Raw genomic sequence first — 1,718 nt, 5'->3', positions numbered from 1 at the left:
GCAAGTTAGCGCTTAGCGGTTCCGACGAGATCACGTGACAGTCATGGCCCACCCACCTCATGAATATTCATTAGCATCATGAATAATTTGTAGTCATTAGAAAACAACAACAAGAAGCACACACTCTATTGCCTCATGAGAACCAGAAAAAAAAAGTTTTTTTATTTAGTTTTTCTTCATGTCATCCCTTTGTTTTTAGAGCATAAGAAACAAATGGCATAATATATATATATATATATATATATATATATATATATATATATATATATATATATATATATATATGTTATGCCATTGCAAAAAAAAAATATATATATATATATATATATATATATATATATATATATATTTTTTTTTTTTTTTTTTTTTTTTTTTTTATTACCTTTTTTATGCATATGTTATGATCTATGTCCTCTGTAGTGGACGCCATGACTCAGTTGCTTAAAAAAAATAAAAAAATTCAATCACCAATAAATTTTGGGATTTCAGGATTTTTTTTAACCATAATTTGTATAGAGACTATTCTTTATGAAAGATATAACGGAATTAATTGACACATCATTTTACTTTATGCAATATGTGGGTAAAATGGCCAAAAATTTATATTCCCATTTAATGCAATGTATCTGTACATTGTATCTAATTTGCATATTAATGTGTTCTTGGAGCAATATTTAATGAAAAAAGAAGTGTAATAATTGGCAACATTTTAATTATAATATCTAACATTTCATAGGAATATTGATATATAAATTAATTCCATATTCACTTGTGTCCCAAATGCCTGTTATCAGTACTGATGTCCTCTACAGTGAAATGAATGCCCTGTTCTGTAACAAAGTATTTTTTTTTTTTTTGAAACCCCATAACGTTTTCCTACGATGTTGGTTTGGGAAATACAATTTGAAAATTTGTCCGATTTAAATTATAATTACAATTTATTATAATATTTCCAAAGGAGTGCTACATTTAATCACTAAATGAATGTCAGACATTTTTAAAGACCAAGAAGTAGTTGTTTTCATGGTGAAACCTCCAAACATTTGGTATCTCCGAAAAGCCCTGAATGTGCTCTTTACAGGACACCCAGATTGGGACATGTGACATTCACTCGAATATAATAGGACACAAGTCTATTCCAGGGTCCCAGGAGGGTAGGCTTCTACAAATTGTCATTTTAAACTCTCCAAAAGATGGCGCTATTCATTCAAAGTTAATTCTATTTATGCTACAACAGAAAAGACACAAATAGTTTCCTCTCTTGTTGCTTGACAGAAATGCATCTCTGCATTTCAATGTCCGCCATTTATTTTCCTTGAGCCTCAAATGTAATAGAGTTATAGTTACATTATTTAATGCACTGTAAACATTATTGTTAGTTTAACTTAGAAAAGTAAGTTACCTGGTTGCCTTAACATTTTGAGATCATACAATTATGGAGATTGGTTTAATCAACAGAAAAGCTAAACATTGTTATCTAATCCACATTAATTACCTGATTCAACAAAAGAAAGAAAAAGTTGTGATTACAAATCATGAAAATATTTTTTTTTACAGTGTTGCATGGACATGGTACGTCTTCATTTAAACTGAATTAATTGTAATTATGCTCCATATGCGTTCATAAAGGCCTCTCCATTTTCTCTTTATAAACTGCATGCCTTTGGTTAAAATATTTGGGTAGGCCTATTTCATTCTCTTTGAGTTTAAGAAAACCC

The sequence above is a fragment of the Siphateles boraxobius genome, unplaced genomic scaffold (assembly GCF_051911475.1).
Source record: "Siphateles boraxobius isolate OS27281-9 unplaced genomic scaffold, OSU_SipBor_1 50, whole genome shotgun sequence".
Taxonomy (NCBI): Eukaryota; Metazoa; Chordata; class Actinopteri; order Cypriniformes; family Leuciscidae; genus Siphateles; species Siphateles boraxobius.
This window is presented reverse-complemented; position numbering follows the sequence as displayed.